A 19,076-nucleotide genomic window follows, 5' to 3' on the forward strand; every position below is an offset into this window, starting at 1 on the left:
TGAAACCAGGAGCCAGTAGCTTTTTCAGTGAATGCCATGTAGGTGAAAGGTCTCAAGACTTTGGGACATCTCTACTGCTTTCCCAAGGCACAAACAGGGAGCTCGGTGTGAAATGAAGCATGTAGGACATAAATTGGTGACCATATGATATTCTGGAATTTTCAAGGAAAATATTTTGCCGACAGGTTTGTGTGCTGGTCACAATATTTTCTTTAATTTTTTTCTTTATCCTTTATGATACAGTTTCATAGGCTCAGCAGATTTCTTCTTGCACTTTACACAGTCCTCCTCCCCATGTTTCACAAGTTAAACCTTTTGGGTGTTGTTGATTGACATCCTCCAGATGATATCACATGGGTATTATTCTTTTTTTTAAAACATATTTTTATTGCATTTCCTTTTTAAAAATTAATTACATGGCATTATGTGATACATTTTTTATGCACTGGGATTCCCCCCCCCGCCCCTTCCCACACCTTCCCCCCATGGCGGATTGCTCCACCTTATTGCATTTCCATAGTTCAAATTCAATTGACATTCTTTCATTGGAGGTATTTACCAAGTATAAAGCCCAGTATCTTATTGTCCAGATAAGTTTAACGGTTTCTTGGTGAGACCATTTCTGGTCTGAAGGTAGAGCCGACAGAGTATCATCCCAATCAATTAAAAGCTCCAACATAATATTTCCAACCATTTACAACATTGTGGCATTAATTGACATGGTATTGATTAACCAATATGTTACTAGGAAAATGCAGGTTCTCAACCACAACCTGTGACTTCTTCATAGACATTTCAATTTTGGTTTATATTCAACCGTGTTCTATACACCTTAAAATGGCTTAGATTGCTATTCAGCTGTCTCACGCCTATTTGAATTTTAGTATTTAGCAGTTTATAGCATTGAAGCATGTTTTCGCTGAACCTGGCTGTTTTTCAGGTGGTCTAACTCTATAATTCTAACAGGATATCTGTCAACTGTTTAGGTGAGCATGTTTAGGAGGGGTGTGCAGAGAAATCTTCCATATCCCAGTGAGGAGTAACTAATCTTTGTGTCCCACCCAGTGAGTTATAAGTGCATCCCTGCTGACCATTTCCTGTCTGTTTCTAAGCTTTCCTTGTTGTTCTATCTATTCTAGTTTTGTTTGTTTGTCTGTTTTGAGGGGTTTCTGAAGCGCTCCTGATGGTTATTATGAGAGGGGGTGGGGACCCAAGATTGGAAGCAGACAAGGACCAGAGAAATTTCCTCCCCCTAGTCCTGAAGGAAGTTTATTGTTCTTCTGTTTCTGCAGACTCCTCAGTGCTCCTGGTTGTTGTTCCAATGACCTTGGATCCTGCAAGGCAGGATTTGGGCTTCTTCCATCCCATGTGGTAGATCCAATTGGGGATGGCTGACCTCAGAGTTCTTGGTCTCCAAAGGCACTCCATTTCCCCTTAGTCTCCTTGGCAGTGATGTAGTCCTCGGTGCTCATACTGATAGTCCTTGGTGAGGATCTAGGAGTCTTCATATTTGGGATAAAAGCTTCCTACTGTCCGCCTGCTCCACTCTGGGGACCCCTCCCTGCTGTATGCACATGACCTCCTGTTAAGAGGTTGTTAGGATTACTCCTGATTCCCCCATTTGCCTTTGTAGTTTTGCTATTGCCTAATGCTAATTCGAGTCTGTTGTCTATGAGTTACCAGTTATGATCCTGATAGGTTATATTTCCCATATTACTCACACCTTCTAGGGTGATGTAAGATTTCACTGCTCTCCCTCCCCCTTTCCAAGTATCATGGGGTCTTACAAGTACATTAGGTTTTACAATTCTTTGATGTAGATCATAAGCAATCCACCTCATATCATTGGTTACTTCACAATATCTTATTGCATGAGATGCAGGCTGTTTGGGGTTGAGATAATATTACTGTTTTTTGGATTGACATCATTTCATAACAGCCACATCAATCACAATAACAACAACAACAACAACATCATCAACAACAAATTGTAGCAACCTGCTAAAATAATGTGCCACTGAGTAAGCAACACATGCTTAACTAAAAGGAAACACAGAAGTCTTTTGGGAAATGTGATGCCATCATATACTTCATGAGCACTGAATGAATTCTACTAGAGAATAGAGATTATTTGGAAGCGAACAAACTGACATCAAAACATATGAGATAAAGCCAAAAGAGCAGACAATCACCGGGAAAAAAAAAGCAGTATAGATTGGGCTGTTGGAGTTACACTTTCCATGTTGGCTTCCTTATATGAGAGAGAATATATGGTATTTGTTCTTTTGTGATTGACTCGTTTCACTGAGCATAATGGCTTCTAGTTGGGACCACCTGGTTTTAAATAGAATAATATCATTCTTCTTAATAGCTGAATAATATTCCACAGAGTAGATGTACCACAGTTTCTTTAACCACTCTTCCTTGGACGCACATCTGGTTTGTTTCCATGGCTTTGCTATTGTAGATTGTGCTGCTGTAAATATAGGATTACAGATCCCTTCTCATATGCATATTTCACTCCTTTTGGGTATATTCCTAAGAGAGGGATTGCTGGGTCATATGACAGGTTTATTTGCAATTTTCCAAGCACTCTCCATACTGATTTCCACAGTGGTTGTACTAGCCTACACTCCCACCAGCAGTGAAGGCGGGTGCCTTTCTCCCCACATCCATGCCAGCAGGTGTTGTTTTTCGAGTTCTGAATGTAGGCCAGTCTCACTGGAGTTAGGTGGTACCTCAAGGTGGTTTTCATTTGTATCTCTCTGATGGCTAGGGAGCCTGAGCAGCTTTTCATATGTCTGTTAGCCATTTGAATCTGTTCTTTTGAGAAATGTCTGTTCATTTCTTTTGCCCATTTTGCTGCAGGGTTGGTTTTTTTTACTGTCCCTGGGTTTCTGAAGCTCTTTGTAGATCCTGGATATTAGTCCTCTATCACTAGTGTAGAATGCAAAAATTTTCTCCCATTCTGTTGGTTGCTTCTTTACTTTGTTTCCTTTGCTGTAGAGAAGCTTTTTTAGTTTGATATAGTCCCATTTGTTCATTTTGGATTTGATTGCCTTTGCTTTAGGCGTCTTTTCTAAGAAGTCTTTCCCTGTTCCTATATCTTGGAGTGTGTTTCCTATGTTTTCCTTTAATAGTTTGATGGTTTCTGGGTGTAGATTTAGGTCCTTGAGCCAGTTAGAGCTGATTTTTGTATAGTGCGACAGGTGCGGGTCTTGCTTCTTTATTCTGCAAGCTGCTATCCAGTTGTCCCAACAGCATTTGTTGAATAGACCAGGTTTTTTACCTGGATTGTTTTCCGTTTTCTTGTCAAAGATTAGTTGACTATACATGTGTGGATTCCCTTCTGGTGTTTCTATTCTGTTCCACTGATCTTCTTCTCTGTTTCTGTACCAGTACCAGACTATTTTGATAACCACTGCTCTGTAGTGTGTCTTGAGGTCTGGAATTGTGATTCCTCCGATTTGATTTCTATTTTTCAAGACAGCTTTAGCTATTCGTAGTCTTTTGTGATTCCAGATGAACTTCTGTACCATCTTTTCTATTTCTGAGAAGAATGTTGCTGGGATTTTGACTGGGATTGTGATGAATCTATATATATATATTGTTTTTGGTAATATGGCCATTTTGATAATGTTGATCCTGCCAATCCAAGAACATGGTAAGGTTCTCCATTTTTCAAGGTCTTCTTCTATTTCTTTTTTAAATTAGTTATAGTTTTCATCGTAGAGGTCTTTCACAGCTTTAGTAAGCTTAATTCCTAGGTATTTAAGATTCCTTTCCTCTATTTTAAAGGGAACTGTACTTACAATTTCTTTTTCAGCAGTGGAATTATTTGTGTACACTAGTGCCATCGATTTGTGTTCATTAATTTTGTATCCTGCTACTCCACCAATAGTCTCTTGACTGAGTCTTTTGGTTCTCCTATGTAGAGAATCATGTCATCTGCGAATAACGATAATTTCAATTCCTCATTTCCAATTTGTATTCCTTTAATTGCTTTTTCTTGTCTAATAGCTCTGGCCAGGACTTCCAAAACTATATTGAAGAGTAGTGGTGAGAGTGGACATCCCTGTCTAGTTCCAGATTTTAGCGGGACGGCTTCCAATCTTTCCCCATTTAGTATAATATTGGCATTGGGTTTATCATAAATTGCTTTGATTGTGTTGTAGAATGTTCCTTCTATGCCTCTCTTGTTTAGGGTTTTTAACATGAAGTGGTTTTGGATTTTATTAAATGCCTCTTCTGCATCTATTGAGAGGATCATATGGTTTTTATTTGTCAGTTTGTTGATGTGATGTATCACATTTATCGTTTTGCGAATGTTGTACCATCCCTGCATGCCTGGGATGAATCCCACCTGGTCCGGGTGAATGATCTGCCTGATGTGTTGTTGGATCCTGTTGGCTAGTATTTTATTTAGGATCTTTGCATCTATGTTCATCAAGGATATCGGTCTATAGTTCTCTTTTTCTGTTGTTCCTCTCTCTGGCTTTGGTATTAAGGTGATTTCATAGAAAGAGCTTGGAAGGATTGCCTCTTTTTCTATTGTTTGAAAAAGCTTGTGTAAGATTGGGGTAAGTTCCTCTTGGAACGTTTGGTAGAATTCAGCAGTGAAGCCATCTGGTCCTGGACTCTTCTTGGTTGGGAGGGCTTTAATTACTGATTCAATCTCAGTATGTGTTATTGGGCTGTTTAGATTGTTAATTGCTTCTTGACTCAATTTTGTTGGATTGTATGTGTTGAAAAATCTATCCATCTCCTCTAGGTTTTCTGATTTGTTCACATATAGTTGCTTGTAATAGTTCCTGATGATTCTTTGTATTTCTGAGGTATTTGTTGTTATATCTTCTTTCTCATCTCTGATACTATTGATGTGTATTTTCTCCCTCCTTTTTTTAATTAGTCGAGCTAGTGGGGGGTCTATTTTGTTGATTTTCTCAAAGAACCAGCTCTTTGATTGATTGGTCTTGTGTATAGTCCTCTTGGTCTCTATTTGATTTATTTCCTCCCTTATTTTGATGATTTCTTTTTTCCTACTAGTCTTAGGGTTGCTTTATTGTTGTTTTTCTAGTTCCTTCAACTGTAAGATTGACTGATTTACTTGGTGCTTTTCTTGTTTTTTGAGATAAGCATTAATTGAAATGAACTTTCCTCTCAGCACCGCCTTGATTGTATCCCATAAGTTCTGATAAGTTGTGCTGATGCCTTCATTTGTTTCAAGCAATTTTTTAAATTTCCCCTTTGATTTCCTCTCTATCCCATTGCTCATCAAGTAATATATTGTTCAGTCTCCATATGTTTGTAAGTCTTTCTTGGTGTTTTGAATTCTTGGTCTCAAGCTTCACTCCTTGGTGGTCTGAGAAGATGCATGGTATGATTTCCACTTTTTAAAATTTGCTGAGGCTTGTTTTATGGCCTATAATATGATCAATTCTGGAGAAAGTTCTATGTACTGATGAAAAAAAGGTGTATTCTCTGTGTAGGATGAAATGTTCGATAGTTGTCAACTAAGTCCATTTGCTCTAGAGTTTGGGTGAGTTCTATCATTTCTTTGCTGAGTTTCTGGTTTTTTGATCTGTCCATTTGCATCAATGGGGCATTAATGTTTCCTACTCTGATCAAATTGGAGTCTACTTCTCCCTTTGATCTCGTTAATATTTGTTTCACATAGCTAGATGCTTTGGCATTTGGAGCGTAAACATTTATTATGCTGATCTCTTCCTGCTGGAGGCTTCCTTTGATCATTATGTGGTATCCTTCTTTGTCTCTTTTGAGGCTCTTCACATCAAAGTCTATGTCATCTGATATAAGAAAGGCTACACCTGCTTGTCTTTCCTTACCATTAGCCTGAAATATCTTTTTCCATCCTTTCACTTTCAATTTTTTCTGATCTTTGTTGGTGAGATGGGTCTCCTGTAATCAGCAGATAGTTGGGTTTTGTTTTTTGATCCAATCCTCCAATCTATGGCATTTTACTGGTGAGTTTAAGCCATTTACATTCAACGTTATTATGGATAAGGGGCAGTTTGGTCCTGTCATTTTGGCGATGTGTTGTTCTAAATTAGGTCTTGTGTTAGCATTTTAGTTGGATGTTCTCCACATTTGCCTTTGTTTCTGATGGTTACTATTTCTTTTTTCTTTCATAGGAAATTCCTTGAGTATCATTTGTATGGCAGATTTAGATGAAACAAAATTTTATTTCATTTTCAAAGACAAAGGAGAACTTTGCAGGGTAAGTTATTCTGGGTTGAAAATTTTTCTCTTTTAGAATCTGGAATATGTCACTCCAGTCTCTTCTGGCCTGTAGTGTTTCCTCTGAAAGGTCAGCTGTGATTTTTATTGGGGTTCCCCTATATGACGCCTGATTTTTTTCTCTTGTACATTTTTTCTTTTTGTTCAACTGAAGAGAGCTTGATTATCATGTGTCGTGATGAAGTTAGTTTTTGGTCAACTCTGTTGGGAGTTCTGTAGCCCCCCCGTATGTTATTTTCCAATTCGTTGCTCAGATCAGGGAAGTTTTCCTGTATTATTTTACTGAATACGCCTCTAATCCCAGCTTCTCTTTATGCACCTTCTGGAACTCCCATAACTCTTTTGTTAGACCTTTTAATTATATCTTTTAATTCTTGGATACTTTTTTAGCTTGACCTAGCTCTGCTTCCAGCTTTTTGCTTGTTTCTTCATGGTGACAGGAAATATCTTCTGATTCTGAAATTCTTCTGCCTCATTCATTCTGTTGTTGAGACTCTCCACTGTATTTTTAATTTGCTCTACTGTGTTCTTCATTTCTGATATATCAACTTTAATTTGATGTATTACTGCTATTTCTTCTTTGAACTCTTGTTTGTATTTCTCATTGTTGACCAGCAGGTTTGCAATGAGATTTCTGGGTTCTTTGTCCCGCATTTTCTCAATGTCTTCCTCAGCTAACTCTGGGAATGGGCAAAGCTTTTGCTCCTTTGTTGGAGAGACTTGAGTAACATTCATAGTACTTTTGTCTTGTCTTTTACCTTTTGCAGTTGCCAATCTGTTTGACAAAATCATCTCTATGGTGTATTACCTACAGGTCTATAAGTTGATTGTTATCCAGCTGCCCTGAATAATTGCTTTGTCCGTGGCACTGATTTTGTAAGCAGCACTGAGCTTGTCGCCCCCTGCTGGCCAATAAGTCTAAGTACTTCCTGGGGTTATTTTGGGTGGAGTTGGAGGCGTGCTTTTTCTGGGCTGTTTTTTTTCCGTGGGGCCTATGCAGTGCTCTAAGATGGAGGTATTTTTGTCCCCAGGTCAGTCCTTGGGCGATTCAGCTGTCCTCCCTTCAGTGTAACACTGTCTGGTCCCGTGACACAGTTATCTGAGAGTTGCTGAATTAGCGCATGCGCCGTTTGCCACTCCTCCTCTTGCAGTTTATCAGTTTTCGGAGCACATGCCTGAGTGTCCAAGATGGCGCCCGTATGGGGCACCAGTAAAGATCAGGGGGCTGTTGGCCGTCAGCTCCAGGGACCACACAGACCCCACAAGCTGCAAGGCTGTTGCCGTGGGCTCAGCTCCGCGCAGTTAACCAGCAACACGCCTACTCTGGATCTCCACTTGGGGTCCACAGTTGCTGCCCTGACACCCGATATGGCACCAGGTGGAGAACTGCAGCTGCTGGCTTTCAGTTCCAGGGACCACACAGACCCTACAGGGAGCAAAGCTGGTGCTCCCCTCCACCCTTGGATCAGTTCCATATGAACAGCCAGAAAGGGGCCTGTGTGTTGCTCTATCAACTCTGTGTTCTGCCTCTCCAAACAAGATGGCGCCCTGAGTTCCCGACTCTCTCTGCCTGCAGCTGGTCCCAGTCACTCAGCTTGTCTGTCTGCTCTCAGAACACACTCGCTTTCCTAGTTCCCCACATGGACCCAGGCTCTCATCTGGAGGTCACAACGTCTGTGTGGAGGCCACTGCTGGATGTTTGGCTGGCGCTGGAAACGGATCACTGGGGCCTGGATCACTGGAGCCTGGGTCGTCGGAGACCGGATCACTGGGGTCTGAGTTGCTGCTTGCAGACTGCTGGTGGGTTCTTCGATCCACTACAACACTACTGTCTTGTTTCCGCAGCTTCCCTGGAACTGCTGGTTCCAGGGAAGGAACTGGTTCCTGGAACCCCCTGCTTACTGCCTGAGCCCTACTTATCCCCTGTAATCTACTTATTGTACTTCTCCCTGCCTAAAGATTCTCCGCCTTATCAAATGTGTCTGTACTCTATGCCGCCATCTTGGTTCCTGCTCGCTATTATTCTTTAACTAGGTTTCATAGTGCTTTCCCTATTGCATATATAATTAAAGACTATTTCAATAACTGCCTTCTAGTTTAATGAGAGTTGTCCCTAATATTTCTGGGAATCCCAGTTGATACTCTCAACCTGGATGATGCTATTTTATCACAGTCTGAATTTCCTCAGGTTCAAGTGTTCATTTGAGTTCATTGTTTAAAATGCATGTTGACTCAAACCGATCAGGCAGTGGCATAGTAAAACTTGAGACAAAAGTAATTCCCATTGATTCATAAGCAGTTGGCCTGGATGTATCTGTTTATTTCTAGGATTTCTGTTCTGTTCTTTTGATCACAATGTCTAGGTTTGTATTTGATATTTGTACCTGTAATAGTCCAAATATATATATATATATATATATATATATATATATATATATATATACACACACACACATATTTATATGTATGTATGTATATTTGTATGTATGTGTGAGTGTGTATATTTAAAAGAGGGACTTGCAGAGGAAATATCTTCCATTCACTGATTCACCCCCCAAATGGCAAAAACCAAGCTGAGCCATTCTGAAGCCAGAAGCCAAGAGGTTCTTCCAGATTTCACACAGGGCTTCAGGATCCCACAAATTTGGACCATTCTCTTCTGATTTCCCAAACCATAAAGCGTGGAGATAAGTTGGAATTGTAGCAGCTGGATCACACACCCATGTCCAAAGAGCATCCTGGCACTTGCAAGTGAAAGATTGTCCAATTGAACCATTGTACTGTCCTTTCAGCCTGTGTAGTTTTCATTTTTTAATTATTATCATTTTATGATGCAATTCCATAGGCCATAAGATGTTTCCTACTCCTTCCCTAAATCCACCCACATTGAGTTCCCCATATCACTACAATAGTGTGGTTCATCATAGACAATCATACGTCCATCACTGTGGGCATGGACAATGGCAGAGTCCAGCATCCCCTTGTCAAGTCACATTCAACATTTCCACATTCAACATTTCCACATTCAACATTTCCATTCTCAATATGGAACCAGAGATGCACACTGCATCATATCCTCACATCTGGACATGGCAGTCTCCACTACACAGTCACTATACATCCTCCCAATTAAAAATCTAAGAAATAATATAAAACAACAGGAGGAAAAACAGAAGTTGAAAATGGCATGAAGTTAAACAACACGCCAGTGGATATTCTCCATTACACAGATACTAGGTATCCCCTTAGCTGAAAAGTCACAAAAAAAAATCAACATTAGGAAAATAAAAAGAAATTTACAAGAGCACGAGGTTAAATAATGATCAAGATGTCCTGGATAAATGAAAAAAAAAATCAACAACCTTCTTTAAAAATGATGCTATTGTGTGCTGTATGAGTCAGTGAAACACTGAATAAGAGAAAAATGTGTTTCAAAGATGTGTAATTAAAAACAAAACCAACAAAATTCATGAGATATACTTTCTGCTGCTCTTTTTATTTTGCCTTATTACATCCTTCATTTCTAGCAATTCAGCTTGATCTTACTTCAGTCTTTCTGTTTCCTATGTGACATACTCCTTAAATTCTAGTATGCGGTCCTCATTGTTAATAAGAATCTTTGTGACAAATAATTTAAATCCTGTATCCTCTTTTTCTTGACGGATTCCTTAGTTAACGTTCAGGTTGACAAAGACGTATGCTCCTTTTCAGGGGAGTCTTCAGTAATATGCATTATGACTGTCTCCTTTTTTCTCTTGGTCATTGTACTTCTGGTTAGCAGTTTCCTCACCTCAGAGAAGTTTTCTAAGCTCTATCACCCAGAGGTCTACAATTTGATTATACTTACTGCAGGTGGTACATGGGTCTTTGCAGCCACTTGTTTCATTCCCTTCAATGAGTTTCAAATCAAGGCTCCTGTGTTAGACTTTCACCAAGCTCTCTGCAGTCACAGCTCATGGATCACCACTCTCTACCTGCTGTAATCCCATGCTGAGGTTGTACCTTTTCCTCTGTAATCTTCTCCCACTTCTGGTTTGAGCAGTTCCCAGGATTGCAGAGGTGCAAAGTGTGCTAAATAGCTAGGTTGCTGTTGGTGCTGATCTGATTGGAACCAGCTGTCAATTAGGTTGAGAACCACATGAATATCTTTTGAGTTGTTAAATGTCACAATCTATATTATTTTCAATGTGGGAACAATGCAATGCACAGAGCTGAAACTGAGCTAACTTTCAGCTGATCACATGCACAGTTTACTGTTGTCACTGCATTCTCAAAGCCTTTGCCATCATGCTGTACAAAATAGTGCCTGATGTGTGGTTCATGGAGTTTTGGAGGATACCAGGTGGTATCCTGTGTGGCTCATGGAGTTCTGGAGGATACCAGGTGGAGCTACGGGTTGTCATGTCATTGCAATGCCCTGAACCAGAAATGAGTTTGCTCCCAGCTTAGTACATGCATAGTCCTGTCCCATAGCCTTTGCCTCCCTTTACAAAATGGTACCTGTTCCAGCTCTTCTTGGGAATCTAGCCTGTGGAATCCACTCTGTTACTGCACCATCTGTTTAGGATTTGCTGTTCTGTCTCGGCTCCTGGTTAAATCTAACAAACCAGCAGGACAGGCAGTTCTTTGGTTTCACCTGTTGTGTTCCGGTGAATGCTCCTTCCCACCTGGTTTCTGCTGGAGTTCTGACCACTGGTGCTGTTCAGATCATCATTTGCAAACCGCTACTGGATTATCTGCTCACTCCAACACCATACTGTTGTCTCTGTTGCTTTCCTCTGTCGATGAGTCTCTAGGTACCCCTCTGCTGTTGGTTTGCTCTATCCTTTTTTTCCTGAATGTGTCCCTTTGCTTCACCTTGGCTAAAGTTTCACCATCTGTTTAAACATGTCCTTACCATATCCCACTAGCTTGATTCTCAGCAATAATTCTAGGTAGAAAATCTGTTTCTGAGTCAACTTCCATTCCTAGCATTATCAGACTAAATTCAATGTTTGAACTCTATTATTCCAGAAACTAACAGTAGAGTTTTGTGTGGCAGACATATTCATAGCATGTCTGCTTTTATTCTTCACTTTTAAAGGATTTATTTATTTTTACTGGAAAGAATAATGTTTAGAGAAAAGGAGAGACAGAAAGAAGTATCTTCAATTTGCTGGCTCATTCCTCAAGTGGCTACATTGCCTGGAGATGAGCTGATCCGAAGCCAGAAGCCAGGAGCTTCTTCTGGGTCTCCATATGGCTGGAGTGTCCCAAGATTTCAGGTCATCCTCCACTAGCTTCCAAGGGCACATTCCAAGAGATGGAAAGGAAGCAAAGCAGCAGGAGATGACCCAAAACCCATATAAAATCCCAAATATGCAAGGTAAGGATTTAACTACTAAGCTATCTTGCTGGGTACTACACTTCACTTCTACAGTGCTAAGTAGGATGCCTGGAAAAAGTTGGACAGACAGTGTTGCTTTTAGTAGAACTGATGCTGGAGCAGAGTGCTGTCTCTTCAAGTGATACTGAGCTTCATGTTTCCTGGTTAAGGATCTCATTCCCAGGCCACAGTTCTCAGTTGCCCTGTAGATTCCCATGTTCTAGCCTTCCAGAGTTACCTCCTGATACTGCTTCTGTTTGCATGACTTTTCCTAGCCAATGCCCTAAGAACACTCACCCTGTATGGCTGTTTTAAGTCTCATTCTATTGCCTTACATCATGCTTATGAGATAACACTAGTAATCTAGCATTGTTACTCATTAGGAAACTAAGTCTGGAAAATTTTAAGTAACCTCTTCAAAGTAGGCCAGGGAGTAGTAAACAGTTCCCAATACAAGATGATGTTTCTAATGCTGTGCTTCCATTTCGTGATTATTTTCATCTTTTCTTTGCTATAAACAGGGCCTAAAACCAGATGCAGAGATTGAAGCAAAGGATGGTTGTTAGAAATCAGCTGCTTGACCTACCAATTAAATTGTTTGTTAAGACTCTCTGTTTGGTTTGGTGATGTGACAAAGCAAGTAAAGCTGCTTCCTGCTCTGCCTGGATTCCATATGAATACTGAATCAAATTAAAGCTACTCCACTTCTGACTGACCTTTTTGTTAATACACCTGGAAAATAAGCAGGAGATAGACCAAGACACTGGCCCCTTCACCTACATCATAGATCTGGAAGAAGCTTGTGCTCCTGATTTTGAACAGGCTCAGCTCCAACACCTTTAACACTTTAGGGAGCGTGCAAATAGATGGAAAATCATTCTCATTCTCTCTGCCTCTCACTACATCTGTGTGTGTGTGTGTGTGTGTGTGTGTGTGTGTGTGTCTTTCCCACTCTCTCTTTGTGTCCTTCTGTTTCTTTGTCATTATGCCTTTCAAATAGAAAGCAATAAAATTACTAACAGAGAAATCAGGCCAAATAGCTGATGGCTTTTCCTTGAGCAGCATGCATGGTTTGCTCTATTTAGCCTTAATTGAACTGGCTTTCTGCCTTGGGCATCACAGACTTGAGATTGAACAGGAAGTTTACAGGAAATGTTTCTAAACTCCATGACTTTCCAGCAGATTGTAATATAATCACACAATTCTTTTGTCAGTATATTGATCCCTGAATTTTTCAATTGAAGGCAAAACTTGCAGAGCAAGCAATTGATCCAAAGACATCAAATTCACTGAGCACCATGTGTGTTCATTAGATTGCTGATATTACTACCCTGAGTGTTATGGTTCATGCTTCATTTTAGAAATGAGTGAATGGATATATACAAAGAATGAGAAGCTTTCCCTAGCTGACATAGTTTATAAGTGTTATTAACAACAATCATGAAAGCCATTTAAGCTTTTGCGACATGACTGAGGTTCTTTGTGTATTATTGTGTCTCATTTTGAACAGGATTCATGGAGAATGCATTTATAAGCTGTTGATAATTTTTATATTCTATAGATGAAGAAATCAATGTGCAAAGACTGAATTGTCCAATTGGAAGGAGCAGCAATGTTGTGTGTCTCAAAATTGCCCTGTTTCCTGGGATAACATTCTTTCTGTCATGTAACGGCCACAGTTCCTGGCTTTTTTATCCATAAGGGTCAGAGTAGTAACTGGAGAATAATTTAGGAAAGGTCAGTGTTACTTAGAAGCTGAAAGTGTAAATAGTAGCATCTGCAGCTCTTTGATTTCTCTGCAAAGAACAACTATCCCTCCATCCTGTGGTAGGGTGACATTTCTGACCATAACTGTGCTTTCTGGCAGATCGTCCTGACCTAGTAGAGTTGATTGTAAGTATAAAATAATGGATATCTGTGAATGCAAACAAATGTTTAGAAACAAATGTTCCTTTCATTGCATTCATTTACAGGTAATGTGAAAAGGTTCTTCTAGGTTTACAGTATATGGCGTTGCTTTCAAAGACAATCTAACATCTCTGTAACCTGGAGCCATTCTCTGAAATCAGAGTCTGTAATCTTCCCCAAATCTCCTATATTTGTTTTCCACACTATATACAATTTTCTGATTTGGTTACCACCTTAATGATGCCTACTTTCTCTGCAAACTCCTTTTTGGGATTTAGGCAGTATGGGTAAAGATGGATCAAGTGAAACTTTCCCCCATAAGGTTGGGTAAAGTTGGAATATTGTGATTCTTGGCTTCCAGAAACACTTCTTCAGGCATAGAACTGAGGTTACTCTCTGCATTGTAAAATCCGGATTTCACATCTGGTGATTTGAGAACCTGAAATCTGATGAACTTCCAAAATTACATATTTTCCACCCTGAGTTGTGGAACTCATGGCACACACCAAGATGTGGGATCTGATTTCTTTTGCTTTTGGTGTATGACATCATTAATAGAACAATTAGGTTCAAGTTCAATTGCTACAGCATTTGAGGTTGAAAGATTTAAATGTTGAGAACTTATTTGAAGATCAGTTTTTACCAATATATATTTTACCACTTGATCTCTATCATTATGAACACTGATGTAACTGGAAAAGATATCACCCAGAGATATATTCCTGAAAGTCTTTGGTAAAGTCAGCATTTCTCCCAATATTAAGAATTAGACAACATTTACAATTGAAGGATCCTCTCTCTTCAGCTGGTTAAAAAGAGATCCCAAGATAATTCTTTCTCTTCACATATTGCTGGAATATTGGTGAACAAAGTAAGGCTAGTCAATCACATCAATTTTAGAGCCAGAGGGGGCTTATGTTAAGACTGGCACTGCTGAATCACTGCCTATTGGAGCTGGATAGCAAATTTCAATAGCTTTTGATTTCAAAAAGTTTTCCATGGCTGAAAAAGAACTTGTAGATTCCATGCACAACAGCTTCAAAAATTTTTATAATTTAGAATATGATTACCCAAGGATGTAAAGCATCTCTATGATGAAAATGACAAACATTAAGAAAAGAAACAGAAGACACCAAAAATGAAAAAAATCTCCTATGTTTGTAGATTTGTAGAAATGATATCATATCAGTCTACAGGTGTTATGTTAGCACATTTTCTGGTCTCCAGTTTCAGTCCATGATTTGCTGGTCTCCAGTTTTATTCCATGATGGTCTAAGTTGACACATGGTATATTTTAAATTTTTCTAAATTTGCCCAGTTGTGTTATCTACCCTATAATTGCATTAATCATATGGAAGATTCCAAGAACAGATAAAAATTTGTATTCTTTGTTTATAGGATGAAAAGTTCTCTAGATATCAACTAAGTCAATTTGTCCCATTGTCTGTCTGAGCTTTGTTGTTTTCTTGCTAAGTGTCTGTCTTGTTGATTTGTTCCTTGATGCTAATGTGGTGCAAAGTCAACTAATATTATATTATTGGAGTATAGTTCTCCCTTTCTTTGTATTAATACCCATTTCTCATATATAGTTGACCTGCCATTTGGTGTGTATGCATTTATTATTATGATTCCTTGATCACCCTGCAGTCCTTCATCTCTCATACTCCTTTTCACATTCAAGTCTATATTATATATTACAATGGTTACACCAGCTTATTTTTCCTTTCTATTAGTTGGAATATACTTTCCATCCTTTCTCTTTCAATTTCAATTATCTTACTTGATGGATAAGTCTTGTATAGGCAACAGAGAGGGTTTTTTTTAATTGTGTCTGCTAATCTATGTTTTTTTCATTGATGAGCCTAAACAATTTACATTGAGCATTAATATCCACAGGTAGTCATTTTAAGCAATTTGTTGTTCCTTGGTTAATACAGGAATTTTTTTGTGTGTGTTTTTCTTGAGATGTTTTCCATATTTGCCTTTGCACTTGATAGCTGCTGTACTTTCTCTCTGTCTGTAACACATCTTCAAGTAACATTTCTAGACCTGATATGCTAGAGGTGAAGACTGAAGCTTTTGTTTACTTTGGCAGTATTTTATGTCATTTTAAAATATAAAGAAAAGCTTTTCTGAATATATTGTCTTGGGATGATTTTTGTTGTTGTTGTTTAGGATGTGGAATATGTCACTCGATTTTTCTGCCTTGTAGGAAAGCTTGAATGGTCAGCTATGAGTTTTATTGAGTTCCTCTATAAGTTAAATGATTTTTCAAATGCATATGAAAGTATTTTTTCTTATGTTCTACAGATACGAGTTTGATTATGATATTTCATGCCAAGGATTCTTTTTGTTTGACAGGATGGGACTTTTGAGGTCCTGTTGTATTGTTTCCCAGTCTCTGCATATTAGGTATGTTCTCAATTATTATTTCATTGAATAGAACTCTGAACTCCTGTATATGCTTTTCATTGTTATTAGTGAGCTCCATAATGATATTTTAAAATTTTCTTTTTCTAGCAATACTTTGGTGCCTTTGTTAACTCTGAGACTGATAGTCTTTTTCTCCTTTGAGGGGGAAATGTTATTAACCACATTCACTGTGCGTTCGCCTCCTTTTTCCCTTGACCATTGCAACTCTGATTAGTGGATTCTTCTCCTTGTTGCAAGTTGTTTAAGCTATGTTGTCCATTAGTCTGCAGGCCCAGTTTTCTGCTTATCATCACTTGCACCATTCCCTCCAGCAAGTTTCAGTCCTGGGCTCCTGTGCTAATTTCCACCATGGCCTCAGCAGCCATGGCTCCCAGGTCACCATTCTCTGCTCCCTGTGATCTTGTGTTGCAGCCACACCATTTTCTATTCCTTCTTTCTCCTGCTTCTGGTTCCAGGGGCACCCAGATTAGAATAATACCACCTGTGACTTTAACCTAGGTCACAGAGTGGCTGTTACAAGATTTTTTTTAATCTTTAATTTTTATTTTTGATGAGGTTTACAATGATGATCATGGTAGGAAGGATCAAGCATTAAGGAAAAGTGGGTGAGACCATTTTTCTTTTTTCTTTGTTTTAAATTTCTTCATCCAGTATTGGGGGAAAGTGGGAAAGATAAGGTGAAAAGCCTTAACCACCCTCCTTACTGCACCAGGACCCAGAGATGTGTAACAGCTAACTAATACCGACCCAGGGCCCCAACGTTCTGCATACTTCAGGAGTTGTGTCCAAAGTTGGTTTTGATAGTTCAGAAATGCTGTTGACCTTGAAGGCTGAAGGCTGAATGAATCCTTCCAATACCCATTAGTTGACACAGTTCAGGTTAGTCTCCATTCTCCTCATTTTTTGGTGTCATTGTTTTTCTGGAATAGTTGTCCAATTTGTCCAGTTCTCCTTCCTCTGCTGTAGTACTAGATTTTCTCTACAGTCACCAATGGACTCCCAAATCCTCCATGTGTATTCAACTTGCCATTTGCTGCTCTCTTTTCCACTGAAGAGTGCTATTTTGCAGGCTGACCCAAGGACTCATGCCAGGCTATCTGAGTCCCATCGAATTTTGCCCCCAAGACTCATGGACCCAGGACCCACCACATAAGAAGCCCCTGTAATCAGGAAGACACCCTCAATAAACCTTGAATATTAATTTTAAAAATTTAAGAGGCTTATTTATACTGCAGCAGATGTTTCTATTATAACAATGGATTTTTGGCCTAAACAATGGGAAAAGGTCAAGGTGCCAGTTACATTTTCATGAGTTGGAAAAATTTCAGATGTTTGGCAACCTAAACATCTACTTACTTGCAATTTTGAAAACAACAACCAACTTTTTTGCCTTATTTAGCAGAGCTAGAATTTACATTGTGGTGTCGAGATTCAGTTTCTAAATTACATAAAAGTATTAACTTAGGGAAAGGCTCATCTTCTTCAGCTTGGAACATGATGAGGTCCATGGGAGATAAAGGACAAGGATTATGGAAATTTTATCAGGGCACATCCTTCTTTATCCCGCAACAAAATAATGATCAAAGGAGACGTCATGGTTGATTGAATTTAGGAAATTTACAATTATTTTATCCTGAGGACCACCAGGGCTTCTGACTATTGTTCTGATGTTACCAGACCCACTAAGGAGGGTTCTGGGCTGCTTCAATCCCATGTGGGAGATCTGATAGAAAATGACTGACATAGAGTTCTTGGCCTAGAGGGCACTGAAATCCCCTGTTATCTCTGTGGCAGTTTGGATATGATCCTTGGTACCCATTCTGTCATTGCTTGATGAATTAATCACTGCTTCTGTGGAGAAAGCACTTGGGAGGCTTCTGGGGTTCTGGGACTAGGATACAGACCTACTCTTATCCTCCTGTTCTGCTCTGGGATTGCCTCTTACTCTATGCATATGACCTCCTGTTAAGAGGCTGTCAGGGTTGCTCTTGGATCCCACTGTAAGTCTTTATAGTTTTTCTTCTGTCTAATACAGTTAAGAATCTGTTATCTATAAGTCACCTGTTAAAATCTTAATATTATACTTAAAATCTTCTTCACACAGTCTAAGAAGGTGAAAGATTTCTCTGCCCTTCTGATCATCTGTGCAATAAATAGGATATTAAAATTATATCAGGTTTTTCTGTTTTTTGATGTAGTTCCACTGGGAATTCTATCTTCTCCAGGTGCAGCATTGTATTCCAGGGATGCAACTCTGGGGACAGAGCAATCATAGGGAAACCCACAGGTTTTCAGGAAATACCTCAGAAAAATCTAGAGATAAAAACATCACCATTACCGCGTGCTTTAGTGTTCCAGGATACCAGTTGTTTAGTGATTTTATTTACACAGGGGTATGTAAGGTCCAATCGGAGAATGTGGAAAAATTGTTTATCAGCAGGAGTATTAAAGAAAATCTTTGCATGCTACACAGGAGACAAGAGGCTAATCTCCAGAATATGTAAAGATCTCCAGAACAACCAAGACAAAAAAATAAACCAGTGTAGAAATGGGCATAGACAGACACTTTAAAAAGGTACAAATCCAAATGACTAACAGATATATGAAAAATTGCTCAAACTCTCTGGTAATAAGGGATATTCAAATAAAAACATCACTGATGTAGCGCCTAATGCCAATAAGAATGGCTCACATACAAAAACAAGCAATTACACTTGCTGGCGAGGATTTGGGGAAAAGGAACCCTACTCCACTGCTGATAGGACTGCAAGCTGCTACAACCTCCATGGAAATCAGTATGGAGAACAATCAAAAAAGTGAAAATCTGCATTCCATATGACCCAGCATTAACACTTCTAGTAATATATACAAAACAGCCTGTTACATAAGAAACCAACATGCACCACTATATTCATAACAGCACAATCTATAATTACAAAATCTTGGAAGCAACTGAAATGCCCATAACAGAAGACTAGATAGAAAAGTTAAAGCTTATCTACTCTATGGAATACTACTCAGCTATTTCAAAAATATGAAATGAAATTCTTCGTTGCCAGATGGGCCCAAATGGAAACTATTTGCTAAGGGAAATGAGCCAATTCCAAAAAGT

The 19,076-nt window shown here is 39.1% G+C and overlaps 1 protein-coding gene and 1 pseudogene across 1 annotated transcript in view; one reads left to right on the forward strand and one right to left on the reverse strand.

Moving 5' to 3' along the window:
• Positions 1–19,076, forward strand: part of LOC131483227 (cytochrome P450 3A6-like) — a gene marked incomplete at its 5' end in the record, with an annotated part of 387,281 nt that overhangs the window by 85,058 nt on the left and 283,147 nt on the right. The gene's annotated exons all lie outside the window — the stretch shown is intronic.
• Positions 13,587–17,472, reverse strand: LOC131483215 (trafficking protein particle complex subunit 13-like; annotated as a pseudogene).

The sequence above is a fragment of the Ochotona princeps genome, chromosome 24 (assembly GCF_030435755.1).
Source record: "Ochotona princeps isolate mOchPri1 chromosome 24, mOchPri1.hap1, whole genome shotgun sequence".
Taxonomy (NCBI): Eukaryota; Metazoa; Chordata; class Mammalia; order Lagomorpha; family Ochotonidae; genus Ochotona; species Ochotona princeps.